This window comes from Herpailurus yagouaroundi, unplaced genomic scaffold (assembly GCF_014898765.1).
Source record: "Herpailurus yagouaroundi ecotype Mexico unplaced genomic scaffold, PumYag 141, whole genome shotgun sequence".
In the NCBI taxonomy this organism is placed as follows: Eukaryota; Metazoa; Chordata; class Mammalia; order Carnivora; family Felidae; genus Herpailurus; species Herpailurus yagouaroundi.
The window spans coordinates 50,738,583-50,763,433 of NW_024412396.1; the positions used below are offsets into that span (position 1 = coordinate 50,738,583).

The 24,851-nt window shown below is 46.3% G+C and overlaps 1 long non-coding RNA gene across 1 annotated transcript in view; it reads right to left on the reverse strand.

The window, feature by feature from the left end:
* Nucleotides 1–24,851, reverse strand: part of LOC121032090 (uncharacterized) — a 146,609-nt gene that overhangs the window by 48,823 nt on the left and 72,935 nt on the right. The window contains exon 4 of the long non-coding RNA XR_005791066.1: nucleotides 15,948–16,110. This is a non-coding gene — a long non-coding RNA (uncharacterized LOC121032090). The remainder of the gene's footprint in view (nucleotides 1–15,947; nucleotides 16,111–24,851) is intronic.

Here is a 24,851-nt window from a genome sequence, read left to right on the forward strand (position 1 = left end):
CTTTGAGGTGATATGTCCAATTTCATCCCCACCACTAGGGGGACAAAAGGAAGACAAATAAAATGGCCATTTTAACTTATATCTTCTGCATTAATTTTCACAGTTAACTGCTGAACTGAATAAATTCTTTTCTTTTCTTAAGGACCTTTATAAATTCCATCATTAATAAAATCAGACATTCAATTAGCAGGGAACTCTGATTGGTAACTGATCGTTTCCTTGATACCTTTCTCTCCACTCTCTCTGTGCAGACTCCCTGGCTTGTCCTGGGCTTGGCCCAGCCGGCGTTCCATTCCCAAGTCTCTCCTCTTCTTCCCCCCGCTGCCTGTCAGGGCCCCCAACAAAAGCCAGAGAAGAACACGGGCTGATTCCATTAACCTCTGTCATCGCCTAACTCTCTCTCTTAATTAACATGAGTTAATATGATTAATCAAAATAATGAGACAAACCTATTAAATTAGGGGGGTTTAAATGACAGAACTTGGCAGGGAAAGTAAAAGAGGCATCAGAAGGGCCAGGTGGGGGGGCAGTGAGTCCAGAGGTGAGGAGGGCAGGGAGCCGGTGGCCAGGCCAGGCCAGCCCAGTCCCACCCAGTCCAGCTTGGGGCTCAGGGGAGGGGCAGGTGGAAGACTGGGACAGAGGCTTTTGGGACATGTTCAGTGTCTGCACCAATCTCAGCTAATTATTACCAGTCCCCATACTTCTCTGGGGCCTTTCTGGCTCCTTCGTAGTCTTCCCCAGCTTCAGGATTCTTGGTGTCCCTACTGGGGCGTTCACACTGCCTGACATCTATATCCTCTCCCTCTGGAGGCCAGGATGACTGGCAGAATGATGACACCCCAGCTTTGCCCCTCACAGGGCATGAGACTGGAAAGACTTACTTTAGCTCTCTGAGGCCCAGAGGACCCATGTACCAGGATGGGAATAATACTCCTGAGCTGGAATAACTGTAAGGATTCAGAAAGAGGCTACATGGAAATGCCTGGTGTATCAGGCCCACAGCAGGCCTCCTGTGAAAGTTCTTTCCTTCCTCCCTCCCCTGGTTTGACTATGATAATACCTTGAGATTCTCCAGTGCTTTGTAATTCTAAATAGATTTCCATTTATATTGTTCCAAGAAAAACCTAGGAGATAAGCAAGACAGGCATGGTTTTGCAGATCAGTGAGGTTTTTGTCAGCACTACTGAGCACCTGTTCGGTGTCAGTCCCTGTGAAAAGTCACTCAGAGCCAGCAAGGTGAAGTGACTTATCTGGACTTATTCTAGAGCTGGGTCTCCTAACCCCTAGGGCCAATGGGGCTTGCCATTGCCCCTAATGCAAGTGACCAGGAGTGCCCACAGTGCCCCCAGGAGTTCCTTTTCCTCCTCGTGATCCTTGAGTTGTGCCAGGGTCTCTCACAGGCCTATGGCTCTGTGGCCACCAGCTGCTGGGTTGCTTAGCAGAAAGTCTATTCAAGGAGAACAGCGGCTCTCCAAAGCAGGACATGTGGCAGATGGCTTGGGCTCATTATTAGAATTTCTCATTCCAGTGAAACCAGGCCCCTGGAGCCTCTTCTGCATTCCCTTCAGTGGCCACCCAGGCAGCAGAGGTGGCCCACAGCCCTAGACCTCCATAGACACATCACTTGGATAGCAAAGCCCTTATGAAAACCCTGAGGCATAACCTCATTTGGGGCCTGAAACACCCCGACAGCCCCATGGAAGGTCTTTCCTTTTCTTTGGAAGCATACTTCATGGGTCTCACCAAGATCCATGGGTATCTTCCCAGAGATGGACTGAATATCTACAACAAAGGAGAAAAAATATAATGCCTGAAAATCCCCTGCTAAAAGGTCTGCTTTCTGTAGGATTCATATTTATTTCTTTTTATGCTTCTATAAAAGAATAGATAGAAAACTGCTCCTCCACATCCCAAATGAGGTTAAGAGCCATGATCGGATGTCACTATAAGCTCCCAACTCTGCCCTGAAAACACACACACACACACACACACACACACACACACACACACACACACAGGATCAGAACACCCACAGCTCCCCACCCTCCCAGACCCGACACTTCACAGTCTCTGATGGCTCTCCAAGGAAGTAGATGTGCCTCTTCCACCTTGTCAGTCAATGAGTGGCCTGGCTCTGGGTCCAGGAGTGTCCAGACAACTGAATGACCCACCTTCAGACTCAGGACGACAAACACTACTAGTAATTCTGAAGCAGCAGCAGTTGGCATTGCACTTCATGGGGAATAAGTGGCAAGTAGCTGTTATAGATACAAGTGTCCCTCCAAAATTCACAGGTTGAAACCCTAACCCTCAATATTACTATAATTATTTAGGGAGAGCCTTTCAGGGGGGAATTCAGGTTAAGTGAGGCCATAAGGGCAAGCCCCTAACTGCATAGGATTGGTGCCCTTACAAGAAGAGGAAGAGACACCTGAGTGGTCTCTCGCACCAGTCATGTGCAGAGGAAAGGCCGTGTGAAGATACAACAAGAAGGTGGCTGTGTGCAAGCCAGGAAGAGAGACCTCACCAGAAACCAACCCTGACCGCACCTGGATCATGGATTTCCAGCCTCCAGAACTGTGAGAAAATACATTTCTGTTGTTTAAGCCACCCAGTGAGTGGTATTTTGTTATGGCTGCCTTAGCAAACTAACCTAGTGGGTGAGACTGGAACTGGGTCCCGTCTCCTGGTATCCTGTGACACCCATTTCACTATGAGTAAAAATAATAACAATAACACATTTAAAATAACAACAATAATAATAAATATATCACCTCATGCATGGATCATAGGCAGCCTTGTTTTTTTTTTTTTTTTAATGTTTCTTTATTTTGAGAGACAGAGAGAGAGAGAGCAAGCAGGGGAAGGGCAGAGAGAGATGGGGAGAGAGAATCCCAAGTAGGCTCCGCACTGTCAGTGCAGTACCTGATGCAGGACTTGAACTCATGAACTGTGACATCATGACCTGAGCTGAAACCAAGAGTTGGACGTTGAACCCACTGAGCCACCCAGGTGCCCCTTAAGAGCCTTAATTTTGACAACCCTAACACGACTGCCAAGTTTCCATGCTCTGATATGTGCTTCAGCCTTCCTCAGGCCTCCATCAACTTCCTCCTCACATGGGCAAACAAGGCTCTCTCTCTCATACAGTTCCTAACACCTTTTACTTTGTCTCCATAGCGGTTGGTTGTCAGTCATCTGGCTGACGATGTAGCCCAAGTGCCCAGTGCCATGCCTGGAACAAAGGATGTACTCAGTACCTATTAGTCAAACATGTGAAGACACTGGATGCTGCTTCCCAAATGCGGTCAGTCCTCATGATTCAAATACAGAAACTACACATAAGACAAGGAAGTCTTCCATGAAGAATCCAGACACTTAGTGCAATGCAGTGATGTGCGGGTAAACTAGCTAAGTCCTTCAAAGACAGGGGCAGTGTGTGTGTGTGTCTTTCCTTGGTCCTCCCCTCGCCCAGAGCATTTATTATATGTTCTGTGCCAGTAAGTGCTACCCAAACACTAGTGACTAGAACTATGAGTAGTTGCCTTGGTCAGATTCTCAAGCGTGGGTCCCTCGGTGCTGAGGATTCCACAGATGTACCCATAAAGGTCCTACAAATTTCATTGGGATTGTCTTCACCGGCATACAAAAGTCATTTCCATGCTTCCACTATGATCTTCTTGTTGCCTTCCACTATAGCATCTGGAGAGGCAGGCACTATATTTCCCAATCTCTCTGGTCGTTAGAGGCCATGTGATCAAGTTTGGACTATGGAAATGGTGAACTGCTAGAAGGCTCTTAGACAAACTAACTTTCTTAATCAGAGATAGGTGAGTCTGGAGCTGCCTCTTCCTTCTCGTTTTTGATGTGAATGACCACACAATGCCTGGAGCCACAGTAGCAGTTTTATGACTCTTAGGCCATACACATCAAGCTTAAAAAAAAGCTAACACTCCTGGATGGTTGATAAAGATAGAAGAACCTGGATCCTCGATGCCATTTTGGCATTGCAGACCAATCTGAAGTCTGTCTACCTCAGGACTTCTTAGTAAGTAAACAACAAATATCTAAAGTTTAAGCCACTCTTGGGGCACCTGGGTGGCTCAGTCCATTAAGGGTCCAACTCGTGACTTTGGCTCAGGTCATGATCTCACAGTTCATGAGTTCGAGCCCTGAGCTGGGCTCTGTGCTGACAGCGGGGAGTCTGCTTGGGATTCTGTCTCCCTCTCTCTCTGTCCCTCCCCCAACTTGCTCCCTATCTCTCTCTCAAAATAAATTATTAAAAAAAACCCTTAAACTTTAAGCCACTCTTGGATGGGTTTTCAACTACCTGCAGCTGAAGCATTTCTGACAGATACAACTTCTTAAATTTGTGCTTTAACTTCAATGATTATCTAAAAATTAATGTAAGCATATCCTGAATCATCTGGAAGCCCCCCTGCCTTACATAACTGAATACTATCTTGATATTTCAGTAGTCATGTTGACATAAGTCAACAACTGTTTTTATGGCAAAGAGTACTGCAAGTATCCTTCGCTATCTAAATATTTGCTATCTGAACTCAGGAACTAAATAAAATCCATATTTAAAAAAATAGGGCTACTACGCCTTGCTATCTGAACTCTCAGGATTTGTTACCAAAACTGGGGAACAAAATTGCTTTGGATAATTTGGCACGCCTTGCCATGTGAAATCTCACCATGTTGATTTTGCGACTGAATAGATTTAAATAGCAAGGAATACCTGCATTTTGTCTTCAAGGAAAAAAGAATCGTGACTACTTTAATACATCAATGATAGATTCATCAAAGCAAAGAACAAATTATGTTACATCACTGTGCCCAAATGAACACAGGCTTTATCGGAACTGGAACAGAATACGGAGGGGACAACAGAGTTACTTAGTACAGCACACAGAAAAACAGGCACAGGGAATTCAGAAGAAGCCGCAAAGCAATGGTGTGCTGGAAGCAGCGTGTTCTGGCTCACAAGAGTGAAGGGTCAGATTTTCAGGCATTGTGAGAGCCTGCTGTTAAAACGCAGCGAGTATGATGGGAGCCATGGTAAGAGTATTTACACCATGGAAATCAGCAAACACTACGACACAGGCTTTCTTTTTTCTGGAAAGGCGATTTACCAGCACACCACTCTCAGTAACAGCCAACACCATATTTGCCTCTGAGAGGCCATTTACTTTCAGCAAACATCATCATCTGGTCCACAACATTAATGTGGAATTTTATTAGTTTTATCTCATTTTGTATTTAATTGGTAAATTAGGTTTGATTTTATGATTCATATAAGAGATATAGCATAAGGAGTTTTATATCTGTATATATTGAGGTATTATTATATTAACAATATATCTGTATATATTTAGGTATTATATCTATATATATTGAGGTATTCTTATATTGATAATAATTTTAAGTCAAAACTGGTGTTAACAAGAAATATTTTATTTACTCAAGTTGGAGAAACATTGATCAAAGTCCATCAAAGTTAATAACCCCAGCCTGGCACATCAGGTTTTCTAGGATCTGATTCCAGCCTGACTTTCCCCACCCAGTGAACTATCTGCTGCAGCCAAAGTGGTCTGTCCCTGTGGCTTCAACACATTCCTCAGGGATTTAAACGAGATAAAAGAAATGGAAGCACAGTGTGGACACTCTGCCCCGCCACCCCCAACACTAAGTTCATTCATCCTTGGAGGCCTGACCCAGAATCTTCCTCCCCGATGGAGAGATTCTCCTCATGACACCAGCGGGAGGCGGTCCTTCTCTTCTTTGCACACCGCCCCCCGCCCCACCCTGGGGTGTTGGATTTTATCAACTGATGCCACTCACCTCCTTGACTAGAGGGGAAGCACTTGCAGGCAGGAAAGTTCTAAGTGTCCTTACAGATCCTTCTGTCAACTTGTCTCCACCTCCCAATTCACTCATTTGCTCATACCACTTTCCCTTCTGTACCATGAGGAAGGACTTTGCCTGTTTCCTCCCAAGTCAGCTCCTCCACCAGCGGTCTTGCACACAATCATTGCCATCCAACCGCCTCCCCCATCAACCCCCTTCTCCTCTGTTTTGTGTCTTTAATTTCTTTCTCATCTCTGAACTTTCTCCTTTGACCCTGAGTACCCTTCATCCTGAAAATAAAATAAAATCCACGGATATTCATCAATGATGCTTTCAGCTGCACTTAACAGAAAACTCAACTAACATGGTTTAAACAATCATAAAATGTATTATTTCATGTTAAGGAGAAACCTGGGTGTAGGGCAGTCTCCAGACACCATTCAGATCAAGGTCCAGCTCTCTGTCCTCAGACTGGCTTCTCTCCTGGTGGTTATCTAGTGGCCAGTAGCAGCCATGGGCACACTTGATCAGTCTGATTGGACCACAAGGTCAAGTGCCCATCCCTGGAGAATAAATAACAGTTGCCAGAGGAATGCTCTGCACTGATGGACTTAACGCTCATGTTCTTGAGTCCATCAATGGCAAAGAGAAACGGGATTACCATGACTGACTTAGATTAATTGGTATCCATCCATGTGACTCTGAGTCAAAAGGGTTTCATCAGGGTAGGGTGGAGGTGTTAACAAAATTGGGATTCTGTTAGGAAGCAAGAAGTGGGGGACAGAGCTTGGAAGATAACCAGCAGGTTCACTTGACCACCTTCCCCTCTCCCATCTACCATTCTCTCTCCTTTTCTTAGCCCCTAATCTCCTCTAAGTGGACACTACATTTATTTGCTGCCTTCGCTAACTCAGTGTGCTGCAATTTGGTTTCCCACCCTGTCACTCTAAACAAACCGTCTTGCTAAAGTCGCTGGAGTCCTCCTTTGGCTTCTCTTCAGGCTTTGACACCTCCACGAACTCCCTTCTTTAACCTCATCCACCCATCACCCGATTCATAACCCTCAGATAATCAATCCATCCTCTCCCAAACATGCTCCTCATCACTCAGCAATGTGTATTCCACAAACATTTTTTGAGCACCTACCATATGCCAATTCAGTATATCCAACACATAACACTTTGCAAATTATCCCTGAATGCATGGTTTAGTCTCATCATTTTTCACCTCCACCACTGCAATAACTTCCCAACTGGTCCCTGTGCCACCAGTCTCTACCCATCAGCAATCTGTCTTTCTCGCTCACAAATGTGATCTTACCAAATGCAAGTCTAATCATTACATTCCCCTGCCTCCATCTCTCCTGCAGGAGAAAGCCCGAAATCCCCAACACGGCATGCAGGGCCATGGCAACCAGACCCCACTGACCTCTCCTAGTCTGGAGCCCATTCCTCTCCCTCTTCTATTTTAAGCTCTGGGCATAATGAACTACTATTTCACAAACACCTCATGAGCTTTCTTACTTTGGAGTTTTGCTCATATTCTTTTTTTTAACTAAAATGCCCTTTCCTGTTTTTTCTGCTAAAAAAAAAAAAAAAAAAAGCCCTAGTCATTTTTCAGAACGTAGGCTCCATGTCACCTACTCAGTGGAGTCTTCTCTGGGGCCAAATCAAGCACACCCTCTGTGGTCCCAGAGCACTTTGTGCATAGTAGTAATGAGCCATTCTCAGAGTGTATTACAGTTAGGTTTATGCTCACAAATTCTTGCAGGGGGAGGACTGCATTTAAATCATCCTTCTGTACCACGCACAAACACCTGGCAATGCATGCTCAATATATGTTTGAAGAATTAAATTGAACTCATGATTTTATCCTCCTCATTTAACAGATGGGGAAACTGAGGGCTAGAGAGACAGTCACTGACAGTGGTCATTCTATGTATTTAATCAGCGTTCTTTTGCTGCATGCAGGAAGAAAAAAGGATTTGTTTGTTTGTTTATTTATTTATCTATATATTTTTTTATTTTTAGCTCACCAAATTGAAAACTCTCTCTTCAAGCACATGTTTTGTCAAGGATCCAACAAGTATCATCAAGAGTTGATTTTTTAGCTCTGCTTCCCTCTCTGTTGGCTTCATTCTCTGGTCCTATGTCAGAACAAAATGGCTGCCAACAGCCACATGTTGCTACACGTTGCTGCTATAAGCCAAGGAATGCCAGGAGCCACCAGAAGCTGGAAGCAGCAAGGAAAGAGTATCTCCTAGAGGCTTCAGAGAACTGGATCCTGCTGACACCTTGATTTCAGACTTCTGGCCTCCAAAACTATGAGAGTAAATTCTGTTGTTTTAAGCCACCAAGTGTGTAATTTGTTCCAGCAGCCCCCGGGGACTAATGCAACAAGGGATCCATGTGGTGCTGGAACGCCTCTCTATCTGACTGTCAAGGTCAATACCCTGGTTGTGATATTGTACTGTCATTTTTCAAGATGTTACTGTTGGGGGACACTTGGGGAAAGGTGCATGGCATCCCTCTATATTATTTCCTACAACAGTTATCTCAAAGTAAAGTTTAATGATGAAAATATCCCTCTGAATGATGTGGTAAACAGATTGGAGGGTGGCTAGAGAGGAGGCTGGGAGATTTGTTGGGTGCTGTTGAAGCTGTTCAGCAGAGAGGTGATGGCACGTAGACCAAGTGGTGGCCAGGGAGATGGAGAGAAGGGGATGGGTGGGGGAGAAAATTGGGAGGTAAACACGACAGCAGTCGGGGATTTATTGTGGATAGGAGTTGAGGAGTAGTGGTGTCCACGATGACTCTGGCTTGTGTGACTAAGAGAATGGACACGGCTTTACCAGGGGCCTCTTGGGAAAAGAGCAGATCTGGAGAAAAAAGAATGGAGAGCATAGCATGCTTGGGACAGAACAACTCAAGGACAAGGTTGCCAGCTCTTTCTCATAAGTGACAACTCATCACTTCCTAACCCCGCCTCTGTCTGCATTTCACACCCTTACTCCCCAAGAGAGATTTGGACCAGATCAGTTTGTTGCAATCCAACACAAAGTATCCCTACTGGGCAGTCATGTACCAAGCTCCTCATGGGCCTTCCCTGTAATCACTGTATACTGAGCATCTCCCTTGGGCACTGCTTCCTGCTCACAAGGCACAAGACAGGGCCACTTTGTTCAGACAGATTGGGACTGTGGTACAGCAAGAACTTAGGGTTTCGGGTGTCTCCAGGACAGCCACTGGAGCTAAGTAGAGATGGCTAAGAATGAGAGAGTCTCTGCTTTCAGAGATTCAAGTCATTGATCAGGCAAAGAATGAGAAACAGAACCCTCCACAGCCACTCCAGCATTGTTTCCAGATGAGAAGGAAAGAAAGTCCTGCAGAAGAACAAAGGTGGAGGACTATATCTAATTTCAAGGCTCACCATAAACTACAGTAATCAAAACAGTGTGATATTGGCATCAATATGGACAAACAGATCAATGAAACAGAACAGAGAATCCATAAATAGATCGGCACCCATGAATACCTGATGTTTGAAAAGGGTATAAATACAATCAGTGGTGAGAACATAGTCTTTCCAACAAATGGCACTAGAACAATTGAATATTCTTATGGACAACAATTGAACTTCAATCCATACCTCACATCATATACAAAAATTAACTCAAAATAGATCATAGACCTTAACGTAAAACCTAAATCTATAAAACTTCTAAAGGAAAATGTAGATGAAATATGTTTAGGATCTTGGCTTTGCAAAGATTTTTTAGAAAGATGCCAAAAGCATGATCCATCAAAACAATGGTAAGTTGGACTCTGTCAAAATTAAAAGTGCCAGTTTTTGAAAGATGCTATTTTTTAAATTTTTAAATGTTTATTAATTTTTGAAAGAGAGAGAGAGAGAGACAGAGCATAGGCAGGGGAGGGACAGAGAGAGAGGGAGACACAGAATCTGAAGCAGGTTCCAGGTTCTAAGCTGTCAGCACAGAGCCTGATGCAGGGCTCGAACCCACGAGCTGTGAGATCATGACCTGAAGTCGGATAATTAGCCAACTGAGCCATGCAGGCGCCCCTGAAAGACGCTGTTAAGAGGGAAAAAAAAGCAAGCCACAGACTGGGAGAAATTATTTGTAATCATATATCCAATAAAGGACATGTATGCAGGATAAAGACCTTTCAAAACAATGAGAAAATGAGCAAAAGATTTGAACAGACACTTCAGCAAAGAAGATATACAGATGGCAAGTAAGCACATGAAAAGCTGTTCAATTATTTTTAGTTGGAAACTAAACTATCATTACTCATTAATGGTAATTAATGAAGCCTAAGCTCTCATTAGTCATTAGGAAAATGTAAGTTAAAACCACACACCTATTAGAATATCTAAATTTAAAGGAACAGCTGTATCAAATGTTGGGGAAAATGTGGAGCAAATGGCATTTTCAACTAGTTCGGGAAACAGTTTGGCAGTTTGTAAAATAAAAAAACAAACAAAAAACCAAAAAGCCGTATACCTAGTATATAATCCAGCCATTCTCCTCCTAGATATTTATACAAGAGAAATGAAAACATATGTTCTTACAAAGGCTTATACATGAATGTTCCTAGAAGCTTTATTTATAGTACCCCCAAACTGGAAACAAACCAAATGTCAACAACAAGTGCGTGAATAAATGAATCGGTATATCAATACGATGGAATACTACTTGCTAATGAAAAGGAATGGACTTTTCATGCATAGTACAATAAATTATAAAATAATTATGTTGAGTAAAGGAATCAGACAGATTTATAGAAAATGCAAACTAATCTATAGTGACAAAAGGGGATCAGCGGTTGCCTGGATATAGGGTGAGGCAGAGAAGGGCAGACGGTGGGTAGTTAGAAAGGGCATAAGGAAACTTTGGTGGAGGGGACAATTGATACGTTAATTATCTTGATTGTGGTGGTGGTTTCATTGGTGTATAAATATGTCAGAACATCAAATTGTACACTTTAAGTATGCACCATTTAGTATGTCAATTCTACCTCAATAAAATTCTTTAAAAGAAGAATCTAGGAAATATAACAAAACAGCACTTTTCTCCCCTGTGTGCTTGCTGTCACTCCCCTCATCCATCATAGAGCTTATTTGTTACTGAAAAGTGGGGGCCATGTTTTCTTCCCCCACAAGCCAGGCATTTATAATTAAAGAGCAGTTTTGTGGGGGTTAAGCCTGGGTGCAGGAGAAAGAAGACAGGCAAACGATTCTTTATCAAAGTCAAGGCTATTCCTTAGCAAAGTCCCTGGAACCAAATAGATCTGGGTATAAACTATGACTCCATGACTTAGCATTTTAATTCCTAAGCTCTCTAAATCTCTGTTTCTCTACCTGCAAAATGGGATCAAAATGCCACACAAAGGATGCCGGGAAGATTAAGTGAGATTCTATTTACAAAGAGACCTACATCAGACCTGACACAGAGTAAATGCTTCCTCCACCCAGAGCGGCAGCATCTAGAATGGGGACGGACCCAGAGTTCGAAACTGAAAAATTTGGGTTCTAGTTCTAACTCTGCTGCCAACCCCTTACATGACCTTGCTGCTGGTTTGTGAAGCCTTCCACAGTGGACGAAACATAACAGATCTCGACTCTGGTAAGTTCTCAAAACTATAGCCCTTGGGCCAAATCCAGCCCACAACTGTTTTTATATAGCCTACAAGCTAAAGATGCTTTTAATATGTTAAGTGATTGAAAAGAATTTTTAGACAATAATATTTTGTAACACGTGAAAATATACAAAATTTAAAATTTCACTGTCCATGAATAAAGTTTACTGAAATATCACCACTCCCGTTTTACATGTCTGTCACTACTTCAAGATACAAAGTCAGAATAGTAATTGCAGCTGAGACCATATGGCCCGCAAAGCCTAACTCTTCGCTACGGATCCCTTTAACAGAATAAGTTTGCAAACTCCTGAGTCAGAGCTTCAGAAACAGCATGTTTGTCTTGCTACTGGCTCACCTCCCCAGAGCAAAGCATTCAATGTGTTGAGACTTAATGTTATGTCCTTAATTTTTATAGGGTTCATAAGAAACATCCATTTGAATGAAACTTCTGGTCTTTTGCAATAAATACTTCCTTGAATTTTACGCCAAGAAAGAAGTTTGTCTTCAATTGACCTTACATATGTCATTGTATTACCCTAGTGTAGCTGGTGCATTTTAAGTGGCAGACAGAATAACCAGATTATTTTAAATTATATTAGCAGACAATTCCTTATTTTAATGATTATGCATTTATGTATGTGTTTATCCTCTATTTGTGGTAAGTGATGGTGGTCTTCAAGCTATGAAAATATCAAGTTTTCTTTTCAATTTAAGTGAAATAATTGTATCGATTTAAAAAAAAAAAGCAAGTGCGTAAAAATTTGGGTAGATCCACAGGAAAGGCAAAAAACACGCAATGGCTGTTGAAGAATGATGGAAGTTTGGGAATACCATATTGGACAACAGGAACATGTTTTCCTTCTTACCAAGGTTTCCAGGAAGCTCAGGATTAAAGATAGTGCTCATTTGCAGAAATAACCAGAGTTGTGTAATCTATCTCATTCTACTTCTTTCCATCTGACTTTATTAAGAGCATTGACCACAACATATAGCTTTTGTTGGCCCAGCATGTCTGTCTTCCAAGCAGAATGGGAGCTTGGTATCCTACCATGTCCATACACTCAATTCTAGAACATATTAAACAGAAAGAGGTGTAAGGTTAATAAAGGAACAAAGAGATGAAAGAATGCATGAATGGTAATGTTTATTTCCCTATTCTTTTCAACAACTAACTGGGAAGGATTCCAGACAGCAGGATTCCAGAAAGGGTGAAATATTCAGCCAGCCCTGGGGAGAGGAGCATTGTGGTGTTCCGGCTGCTTGTTTTCCTCTGAACTCTCATGAGTGGGTCCTCCAAATGTCTGAAAGAGGGGGGGGGGGGTGGGGGTGTGGCTGGTGGCTAACGAGTGCCTTCCTGTGCCTTCTACTGTGCCTTCCCGCAGAACCTCAATCTACACAACAATTCTGTGCAAGTACCCAATGTTATTATCCCCATTTGGTGTCACAATCCAGCCTAGAAACTTGGATTTCATGGCTCAATAAGATACCCCCCAAATCAGGCAGGGACCCATATGGATGTTACAAACATCCATTTTCTTAAGTAAGGTCAGTAGAAAAAACTACCATCTACCCTTACCCTTATTTCATAAAAGAATGCACATCTTAACGATTAAATGAAGGGAGAGAGGAAATGACCTCAAAGAAAGAACAATTCTTTATATTAAAAAGAAAAGTTAGCTTTAAAAGAAACCATCACATTGTCCTTAATGTCCTCATTTCCCCCGTGATCAAAGAAAATGTTGACATGAGATGGGGTAGGATGAGTTTAGTGAGCGCCCGTGGAGACTACAGTAAGATGAACTCAGGCGTGCGGGGCAGAGCCTCAGGGTGGGGCAGAGGCTGGTGTGCCCACTTTGGGGGGGGGTGCCCTCGGTACACACCTCAGCAGGCACTCAGGACACAGCCTGGGCACACCCCTAAACAAAACATTGGAGTGGAAGATGCTTGTGTCCACGCAAGGCATCTGCCCCAGCATCCCACAGAAATAGGAGCTCAAACCTGGAATACACCTGTGAGCCCATCCCGTCCAAGCCCTGACATTGCAGAGAGGGAAATTCAGTCTCAGAGAGGTTAAAGTGCCTCACAGAACCACGAGGCTGTCAGGCACAGAGCCAGGATTCCCAGTCTCTGTCATTTCCCACCATGCCACTGGTACCAGCCAGAGCACAGAAACTCTGCAGAAAGGATGCTAACTATGAGGGCATCTACTTCTAGGGGTGGGATATGGTTGTTTGCCATCTCCAAGGTACAGGAAGGACACACTTCCTGGGAAAGGATGCCCCTCTCCTCCCCCGTCTTCCACACGTGTACCAACAATCACTGGATCTTGAAAATGCTGAGGACCCACATGGTGAGAAGAACACCCACCACACACACACCAAGAAGCCCCCAGGTGAGTTGACCCAGCACTGGGAGTAGTCTGTGGGGTCGGGGCCCTAGGCTAGGAGAGACTGTGCATTCCCCAAGCTCTGCCTCTGAGAAGAGCACTCACTGGGCTTGCTGGCCAGAGCGTGGGGACAGTGAGCCGACCTGTTCCATTTCCTGACTCCCATTCCTGTCAAATCCATTGACATCTGATGCCCACTGCTTTCCTAAATCTACTCCCACAAACGTCGTTAATTACCTCTGAATGGTCAAATGCAAAGACGTCCCTTTCAGTCCTCAACCCACGGGACCTCTGCTCAACACGGCACTATGTTTACACATGTTCTTACGTATCGTAAGCTAATGACATCCCCGTCCACCCAAGAGCACGAGCCAACAGTTCAGTTATTCTTGACTCCTTGTTCGGCCCCACCCTCCTGTCCAAGCTCTTGTCCAGTCTGTCCTTTATTCCATCTCTTAACATTCTAGCCCCCACCCCCTGGAAGCTCTACAAGCCCTAACTCAGACATTCTCTTCGCTCCCCTGGATATGGCATTGGCTTTGCTCTCCTCACTTCTGCCCATCCCAGTTCTTCTCCACTCAGCTGATGGGTAACTGTCTAAAACAGGAGCCGGCAGGCTACGCTTAGACTATGGTAGGTCAAGTCTACCCACCACCTGTTTTTGTATTTTTATTTTTTTAAGTTTATTTATTTTGGTGGGGGGGGTAGGGGCAGAGAGAGAGGGAGAGAGAATCCCAAGTAGGCTCCATGCTGTCAGCACAGAGCCTGATGCAGGGCTCAATCTCACAAACCATGAGACCATGACCTGAGCTGAAATCAAGAGTTGGACACTTGGGGGCCTGGGTGGCTCCGTCGGTTAAGCATCCGACTTCGGCTCTGGTCGTGATCTCGCGGTCCGTGAGTTCGAGCCCTGTGTCGGGCTCTGTGCTGACAGCTCAGAGCCTGGAGCCTGTTTCAGATTCTGTCTCCCTCTCTCTGACCCTCCCCTGTTCATGCTCTGTCTCTCTCTGTCTCAAAAATAAAAGTTAAAAAAAATTAAAAAAATAAAAAAGAGTTGGACACTTAACCACTGAGCCACCCAGCTGCCCCTAGTTTTTAAATGGTTATCAGTACCTACATAGTGTCCTCAATTTTCCTCTTAGACCACAAAGCCTGAAATATTTACTCTGTGGCCCTTTCCAGAAGAAGTTTGCCGACCTCTGTTATAAGCCCAGAACTGGTCCCTGCTCTGCTTCTCCTCACCTGTGCCAAACTTCAGTACAGATCAGAGTGTCCTGAGGCACTGGCTGAAATGCAGATTTCCAGACCCCAATTCCTAAAGATTCTGGTTCAGTGGGACTGGCACGGAGCCTGGAATCTGCATTCTAACAAACTGGCTGCACACACCCCAGGTGGTTCTCATGTAGGTTCTAATTATAGAACCAAGACCACACTTGTGAACTTCTACTCCACCTATAGAGACAACCCAAAGTTCCTAAGGCACTCTGGGCATCGTCGGGCCATCTCTCACAGTTCTGTCTGCCTAGAAAGCTTGGCAAACATCTTTCTCTTTCAGGGCTCCACACAAAGGCATCTTCCCAGACCCTCACCCCTGCCCCCTACAGTCACTGTCACCCGCACCTCTGCCTTGCTCCATAAAGCACCTGACCCTCTGCAACCCAGATGATGTGCTTATGAGTCTGTCACAGTTACCACGTGTGAGCCCTTCATGTGAGACATCACTTCACCGGGCCCCCAGCCCTTGAAGAGGAGGCACTTGATCAATATTCAAGGAATCAATGAATGAGTAAATGGACTTGGTCCAAATTGCCACAGGACGCAGTGCAAAGTCAGGACTGGAGTCTGAACAACACCCCCCCCCCCCCACTTGGGTGACCTTCGTGCCCGTCCATCAGCTGCTAGAGCAGACGGTTCAGAGCACGGGCTGGCCTGGGTGTGAATCCAGCTCCGTACCTTGCTAGCTCTGTGACCTTGGGCAACTTGTGCAAGCTCACTGAGCCTCATTACATCATCCCTAAAAGGAGAAAGATGATACTAATAGCACTTACCTCATAGAGTTGCTCTGAGGTTTCAGTGAAATAATCCACAGAAAGCTCTTCAGCGTGTGCAAAGCATTCAGTGGCCATTCATCATGGTTGTTATTTCATCATCTTCCTTTGTCCATGCCAGGCATTTGCCCAAGGGGAGCCCAACAGGAAGCCTTGGCTTTCTCTAGGGAGGGAGCAGCAGGGACCATTCAGGCAGGTCCCAGGGTCAGCCAACCCTATCCCTCTTGTCACTGAAATCATCATTCAGGGGAAGCCTGGTCAAAGTGACCCAGAACCCTAGGAATATGCAGACCCCAGAGCTCTTAAAGCTCATGAACCCCAGCCCCCAGGCCATCTCGAGAAATGCACCCTACAAATACCCTATTCCCTGGAGGGTTAAGGCAGAGTCATTTCCAGAGACACAGGACACTCAGCAGGCCAGAGGAAGCGGCAAGGGCAGGGAGACGCAGACGATGCTGGCAGCGTGCCCGCCCGGGGCAGCAGTCTGCAACATCAAGTTTGTTGAGCTCCATCAGTGAGCACACACGGGGACAGATGCCGCCAACCCCAGGGAGAGGGCTTGATGGCAATGCAGCAGGAGCCCCAGCTACCCACAGCGTGGGCCCGCCATGCACAGAGAGAGACGTGGCGCATCCTGTGTGGCGAATCCAGGAGAGGGACTTCCCACAGCAGGGTGGTCTCTGGGATGCAGAGACCAGATTACAGGCCCACCTGCAGCCACGGCCACTGCCACAGGGCCCACACGGCTGCAGAATCAGAAAGACTTGTGTCACGTTTGGCCTAGTACACTCTTGATCAACCATTCTTCAGTTGCACAAACCAGAAATCTACGAGTTGACCTTGACGCTTCTCTCTCCCTTAACCTCCCAGCCTCCATCACAGAAGGCTGTCATTTTTTAAAAATGTTTATTTATTTTGAGAGAGAGAGAAAGAAAGAGCACATGTGTGCACATGAAGGGGGAGGGGCAGAGAGAGAGGGAGAGGGAGAATCCCAAGCAGGCTCCAGCCTATCAGCACAGAGCCTGAAGACGAGTGGGGCTCAATCCCATGAACTGGGAGGTCATGACCTAAGCCAAAATCTAGAGTCAAATGCTTGACTGACTGAGCCACCCAGGAGCCCCATAATGCTGTCATTTTTACCTCCTAAGGATCTCTGCCATCAACTACCTCCATTCCCAACTCACTTACTCTGTTCAACTTATTTTTCTTTTTCCTTTGCACATAATGCTTCCCAACATCTCAGCTCCCTCACTTATTATGTTTACTATTCATCTCCCCCCTCACTAAAACATCAGCTCTATGAGGATAGGGTTCTTTGCCTATTTGGTTCACTGAAAAGCACTTGGCATACTAGGTGTTCAAAAAATATTTATGGACCGATCCTCCATGACCATCTCCTATCTGAACCACTACTCTAACCTCCTGTGTGGCCCACGGCCGCCCTCTCTGGTCCATTTCCAAGCTACTCCCCAGTGTAGCATCTTGTCCAAATGCAAAGCCATCGCATGCTGCTCTATGCTGCTCACACCCGCACTCAAAGACTCAGACACATCTATGGTTTCCCATGGCTCTCAGGATAAAGCCCAGCCCCCACACCACGGGCCCCTGGGTGGCCTGTTCCTGGCCTCTGCACTCCCCAACCTCCCTGCTCCAGCCCCACTGGCCCCCCTTCATCTCTACCTGTTTACCACAGGGCCGGAGTCCCAGAAGATTCCGAGCTTGGAAAAATCCTCCCTCCCTTCTTCACCCCTGTTCATTCTTCAGCTTCCAACTCTGGGTGGTCTTCTCTACACGGTATGCAACCCTGCACTAGGTTAGACCCTCCATCATTAGAATCTCATACCCCATCAGGGACTTCCCCTCCATGACAGCACTTGTCATGGTCACATTTCAATACGTCTCCATGCACTGTTTGGTAACATCCTTATTCTTGACTATACTGTAAGCTCCAGGAGGGCAGGACTGCCTTCATTGCTCACCATTCTACCGCCGGTGCCTAGCAGTGAGGCAGGCACCTAGTAGGCACTCAATAAACATCTGCCAAATGAATGAATGAAGTAAGGAAACCAAGGCCCAAAGAACAGACGTGACTTGCTCACACTGAAACGGCCTGAAGATGACTATACCAGGCTGGGAACACAGATGTCACGACTCTGTCCAGAAGTCATTCCACGTCTCTTCGGCAGTGACAAGGAGCCCCCAGCCAGTAGGGAACACAGCTGGCCAGCACAACCAGACAGGGGAATGGAGCTCAGGCCTGCCTGAAGCCCTTTCTGGAACAACAGCTCCAGGCAGCCAAGACAGAAGGTCAACGTTTTGGAGAACAGTCCACAGTAAATTCTTCTCTTGGAGATTACAATTCACATTTGCATATTGCAAACTCTGAAAAATCTACAGATCAAAAAGCAAAGGTTTACAATAAGCAGAGGGTTTTCTTTGTGCAAAGCAAACATTTCTGCACACAACCAGTCAACAGGTCCTGGAAGCAGGTCCCTGAGAAGGTCAGCTCCAGGCACAACCAAAGTGGACCTTCGTTGTTTCAAAGAAAATTTATCCAAGCCCTACCGGTTTCAGGCTCCAGGAAAACAAACAAGACCCCTAACCTCCAGGAGCTTACATTCTAGGAGGGAAAATGCCGAACACAAAACCAATGAAATGATGAAATAAACCGACTGGCCATGGACAGAAATCACAGCAAGTGATGAAGAAACAGGACAGGCCGAGGCTGACTGTCAGGCAGAGCCCCGAGGAGGGGACCACACAGCTGACAGCTTGGGGCACTGGGCCAGTTCGACAGGAAGGCCAGGCCCAGACACTCCAAGCTCCTAGGAATCCCATCCCCCTGCTGCGAATTGGCTTGAGACAAATTCTAGTCCCCTGAGACGTACTTCCATATGCCTCCCCACCACCACCCAAGCGAGAAACCACAGGTCTCTCCAGGTTAGGACTTTGGGAGAGTGACGTGGGGGCTCTGTGTTGTCACATTTCAGACTCATCATTCCTGAGTGAAAAACCACAGACAGAAAGGAATGTGCCTCTTCCTAGGCATAATCTTGAAAACCAAGCAAGATTAACGTATGATATCCCACCGAATGCACTAAAACGCTTCTGGCGAGCAAAGGAATTGCTTAAATGGAAAATAATTGTTGAGGAGCCATTATTACTAATTCAAGATGTGTCAAATGACATTGAGGTGTTCTACTTAATGTACTGTCATTACTACCATCTTTTAGAGAATATAAAAATAAGCGTTCGCTTGATGTCCTGAATGCCCATACCTATTTTCCTCATAATATCTTATGACCATCCACCCGGAATTCTCCAACCTTGGGAGTTGTCAAGAACATAGCCCTCACCGCGGAGGAGGGGAAGGCCAGCAACATCCGGGTCCTAGATGGGCCCGAGGCTATTGGAATGTTAGGTACCTTTCCCAGTGGCTTGGCAGAGACAGCTGTACAAACAGACGTGCTCGCCTAGCATGCAATCCTTCTGTTTTGCAGGAGGCAGCAAGGAAGGAAATCGGCTCCCGGGTCTGGGATCCCAGCCCCACAGCCTGCCCTGGTTGACCCTCACAGCGGGAGTGCCCAAGTGGTTCCCCCTGACATTGAAAGGACTCCTGGGTGCTGCAGGGAACTAGCAGCGGAAAAGTAAGGCTTGCCTGACCCCTTGTGGTGTGTGGCTCGCAAAGTCCACTGTTGGCTGTCCAGAGAGGACGGGCAGAGACTGGGTTCAGTCTGAATGTGTGCCTGCAGTGGATTGAATATGGACCCCAGAAAGGTATTTACGAGAAAGGTTCTCCCAACGTGACCCTATTTGGATAAATGGTCTTTTCAGATGAATTAGATGATGGTTTTAAAAAATGAAATCAGGGGCGCCTGGGTGGCGCAGTCGGTTAAGCGTCCGACTTCAGCCAGGTCACGATCTCGCGGTCCGTGAGTTCGAGCCCCGCGTCGGGCTCTGGGCTGATGGCTCGGAGCCTGGAGCCTGTTTCCGATTCTGTGTCTCCCTCTCTCTCTGCCCCTCCCCCGTTCATGCTCTGTCTCTCTCTGTCCCAAAAATGAATAAACGTTGAAAAAAAAAATTAAAAAAAAAATGAAATCATTTTGGATTCCTCGAGTGCCCTTAGGACACATAGACACACAGAGAAGGGCAAGCGGAGATGGAGGCAGAAATCGGAATTCTATGGCTCTAAGCCAGTGAATGCCAAGGATTGCATCCTGCAGCCAGAAGCTAGGAGAGAGGCATGGGATGGATTGTGCCCCCGAGCCTCCAGAAAGAACCAGCCTTGCTGAGAACACGTTGATTTTGGACTTCTAGCTTCCACAACTGTGAGAGATTAAATTTCTGTTGTTTGGAGCCACCCAGTTTGGGGTGATTTGTCAAGGCGTTCCTGGGAAACACATCCAGCGCCCCGTAAATTCAAGATGGGGTTAAGGGACAGGAAGACTCAAAGCCAGTGTTTTTCAAATGCTGGTCTGTGGAGGCAGTGCATCAGGACCCCTTAGGGCACTTGTTAAAACAGAGTCCTGATTCTGGATCAGATTCCAGGGATAGGGGCTCTGAAATCTGTACGTTGAACAAGGCTGTCCTCAATCAGTTCTCCCGCACAACCAGTTCTGGGAGCTGCTGCCCCGGATAACTCAGGGATAAGCTTTGTGGTCATTATTAAGTGCTTGTCACTGAATTATTATTCAGTGCTCGTCACTGAATATTTATAGCTCCTCACCTTGCAAGCACAGGATACGATTGCACTTTGGGCCCCCACGCCCCATGCTCGGGTGACTAGCTTGGACCAAATGAATTGTGAGTCAAAGTGTGGTATGTCGCTTCCGGTGCAAAGCCTTCCGGAGCTCTTTCCCTGCAATGTTTGGGGTGTAGTGGCCCCAGCAGCCCAGACTCCTGAGTGACAGAGCAGAGCCCCCCACCCACCTGCGATGGCCCTGTACCTCTGGGGTTTTACAGCCATTCAAATGTCAGGTTGTCTACCGCAGCATAACTTAGCCTATCCTAACTGATTTAAATACAGGATGTTTTATTTTACCTTCAAGTCGAGTTCCCTAAGGCATAACTTGGATACAGATACATTTTTTTTTTTGAGCTTTCCAAACAATTTGCTTAACATGCCTCAGGCTCATCATCGGGGACACTTCTATTATGGGGGACAACGAACTGAACTCAGTATTAACTCCCAAACAAATTCCACAACTTGTTTTTCTTGCTATTTTCTTCACTCATTAAAACTCTTCTGTTTCTAGCCAGTGTCAGACCTTACTAGGTCTTGTCAAAATACTATTAAAATAGCCAAAATAGGGACGCCTGGGTGGCTCAGTTGGTTAAGCGTCCAACTTTGGCTCAGGTCATGATCTCACGGTCCGTGAGTTCGAGCCCCACGTCGGGCTCTGTGCTGACAGCTCAGAGCCTGGAGCCTGCTTCGGGTTCTATGTCTCCCTCTCTCTGACCCTCCCCTGTTCATGCTCTGTCTCTCCCTGTCTCAAAAATAAATAAAAACATTTTAAAAATTAAAAAAAAAAATAGCCAAAATAGTATTAAAGGTCAGTAGTCTACAAGGAGTTCCACTCTGTAGTCCCAACAAACTCTCAGGTGATGCCAGTTCATCCGTGGACCGCGCTCTGATAGCAAGGCTTCAGGTAACGTTTTCGCACAAAATTAATTACTGAATTAAGTTACATTAATTTCATAACATCCATAATTATAATAGTGAATCGCTGTAACGCTATCACACGTGTCCAGTTTTAGCCTCAACGTGGCCCTATCAGTGAGAGAGACCAGGCAGATACTCTTACACAGAGGGAGATGAAGAGACTTCCTCAGGATCATCTAGCTAGGAAATGCCAAATGCCAGACTCGGGCACAAGCCATGTTTCTTCTCTAGCAATGCCTGAGTAACAGTCCCCAAGATTTCATCAGTGTCTGAGAGCCGAGCAAGATTCTAAACGCGGCGTGCGTGTATGTGACTGGGAACCTCTTCAGATTCAAGTTCTTTGGTCACTTCAAGCTAGCCTCTCAGTTACACTGTGCACCTGCTGTGAGATGAACTCTTCCGCGGGGAGAGCACTGCCCTCTGGCGGACTTCCAGAGCATTAACGTTGAGACACAGTCTGGGTCACATTCTTCCAACTTGGGCTACGTGGCTCCAGCTCTTTGAATCAACCCAAGTGCTAGACGCTGAGTAAGAGATCCAGACACGGCACAAGTCATGGTCCTTAACCTTGTAGGGGCTCTTGAGGCAGGTGCAGCAACACAGCATTTTTCATGAAACGATCTGTTCTTAGCACAAAGCTTGTGATCAGAAGACACGCATACATTTTAACCTTTATTGGCTGTGTGGCCTCGAGCAAGGCACTTGACCTCTCTGATCCTCAGTTTCCTCACCTATGAAAAGAGGGTACGAATAGGCTTGCCTAGCTGGGTCACTGGAATGAAGATTTGTCTTAAAAACCAGCAGGACTTGGGGCGCCTGGGGGGGCTCAATCAGTTAAGCGTCCGACTTTAGCTCACGTCATGATCTCATGATTCGTGAGTTCGAGTTCCATGTTGGGCTCTGTGCTGACAGTTCAGAGCCAGGAGCCTGCTTCAGACTGTCTCCCTCTCTCCCTGTCCCTCTGCTGCTTGTTCTCTCTCTCTCTCTCTCTCTCTCTCTCTCTCTCTCTCTCAAAAATAAATAAAACATTTAAAAAAAAAAAGCGGGACTTGAGAAAAATGTTGTAGGGAATGGAGGAAAAGGTCATGACTCCACGGCAGCACAAACACATCGAGCCTGGTTCACAGGGGAGATCAGTGGATGGCCAGTTTGTGTGGGGAGAGGAGATGACATTTGCCTGCATATCTGGAAAGACACCAGGACTCTGTATGGCAATATCCAAGACCGTGGGAAAGAGATGTGGGGTGAAGGTGCAGATTGGAAAAGGCAGGGGAATGCAGGGGCAGGTGCACAGGTCTGGAGCCCGGCGCCTGGCCTTAACTCTCAACTCTCACTACTCCCTAGCCGGGACCTCAGCAAGTTTTCTAGCCTCTCAGTGTCTCAGACCGTGCCCGGAGACACTGAAAGTAGCAGTGGTTGGTGTGAAAATAAAATGCATCAGTGCAGGCACATGGGTTGTAACACCTATTGAGCGATTTCTGTTCACTGGAATATTACCTCCATCAGGGCAGGAGGGTTTTGATTGTTTGTTTCTCTGTCTCCTGGTATAGAGTATAGAGTATTCAAGAAATAGTCATTGAGCAAACGAGTGAATGAATGGAGGAGGTCACAGGACTGATGAACTGAGAAGCTTTTGCGGGGAGAGGCTAAAAGGGAAGCCAGGAGACTGAGGCTCGGATGTTGCCAGGGTTTGGGGCCGAGGGTCGCCTTCCGACCATGCTCTTTGTAGAAGCATGAGATGGAGGTTCTTCCCATGGAAAAGAAATGTTAACTGGGGCTACATCTGGAGGGGAGACACTTTTGGGTTTTGCAGTTGGGAAGATGCTACTGGCAACTAGTGGGGAGAAGTCAGGGATGCTGCTCGAAATCCTACTATGCACGGGACAGTCCCCATGATGAAGAATCATCTATTCCCAAATGGCAACAGTCCGAGGCTGAGATACCCTAGACGAGACTTAGCTGCCCAAAGGATCCTAATCCCCACTGTGTTTCTCACTAGCTCTGTGGCCTCAGCGGTCAAATCCTTGCTCTGAGTTTGCCTCTTTATGCGTAAGATGGGAATATTAATACCGATGAGGGTTGTGGGGAGGCACCGAACAGCGTGTTCGCAGCATCTGCAACGTGGTGGACTCGTGTTAAGTCCTCTCATACTCCCAGTTATTACTCTGATGCAAAGGGATGCATCATACAGATGAAGCCTCATCTCCTGTGCAAATGACTGAGTCTGAATCCTGCTTACGGAGCTTGATACGCGTCATCTGAAGAGGTCAAATTCACTCCCTCTCAGCTGCCACCGTCCCACACACAAATGCCATCAGACTAATATTGGTCTGGGTCCTCCCTTCATCCTGGCTGAGGATGTGGAAGGTGGTGCAAAGCCTGGAATGACTCTGGACTGGCCACCAGAGCAAACACGGGCTGAGGCTCCTCTGCTTAGAGTCAGCTCACAATGCCTCATAACCTTGACCCAAGCAAAAGTGAGCTGGCCTGAGTCCCCCCCTTTGAAGCCATCCCAGCCGCTGGAGCATGCCTTGAATATCACAGAAGTTATAAAACTCCACTAAAAGCTTATGAAAGACCTGCCTCCACAGCAAAGAAAAAAAAAGACATCCGGGTAAATTCTGGTGAGGGTGACGTTTACTTACACATTAGTGTTAATGAGTGTGCAGCAGAATGCCCCGGTGTGCACGTTACGTACGCTGAGCTCCCTGCTTGCTGGACACACACACATAACCCTCCCTAACACTGGGGGGCCAGACCCTGGCTGGTCTTTCTCTGGCCTCTCCAGCTGCGGCTACAGATGACTCTGGCCTGACTGACGGCACCTTTATTTCGTGAGGACAGAGACTCAAACATCAGTTCTTTCCTCTGCCCTGAATGTCTCCTGGAGAACGGACACGGGGCCGGCGGCGGTGGGGAGGGGAGGGAGGGCAGGAAACGGAAAAAGAGAGAGGGGGCAAGAAATAAGGAATAGGAAAGAAATAGATTCCTGAGCCCCTCAAGGGGTAATAATGGCTAACAGTTTCTGAGCACTGACTCTCGATCAGACGCTGTGCTACCTTCGTGTTCGGTATTCAATTCTTCAACACAACTGTGAGCTCAGTTTAAGGACGTCCATTTTACAGAGGTCAAGTAAAGTGTGCTCCAAGAATGATGTTGCCTCAGCTCGGCTCATTCTTAGTCGAATCAATGATCATGACCCTGGGGTAGAATGCAAAGTGGTCTAAAAGGAAGACCTAACC